A 305-nucleotide genomic window follows, 5' to 3' on the forward strand; every position below is an offset into this window, starting at 1 on the left:
CTCTGACTTCCATCACCAAAGACCGGTTTTGCCTCGTGGGCTTTACATCTCAGGAGCTGGATGCCACAGACGCACAGAGAAGACCTGAATGTGTCCTCATGGACAGGATCTGGGGGTTGGGGGCTTGTTGAGCCTGAGCCGGGGTTTCTATTTCATTCTCGGCTGTCAAGCTCCCTGACCCCTCCACACCGCACACACCGGGAGGAATCCCCGGGAAAGAGCTGTCCTGGTGAGCAGCCTGGCAGTGGGCAGCAGGCCAAGTGTGGGGGGATGGGGAACAAGATAAAGAAGACATTGTGAGGAGA

Source organism: Myotis brandtii, unplaced genomic scaffold (genome assembly GCF_000412655.1).
Source record: "Myotis brandtii unplaced genomic scaffold, ASM41265v1 scaffold612, whole genome shotgun sequence".
Classification (NCBI taxonomy): Eukaryota; Metazoa; Chordata; class Mammalia; order Chiroptera; family Vespertilionidae; genus Myotis; species Myotis brandtii.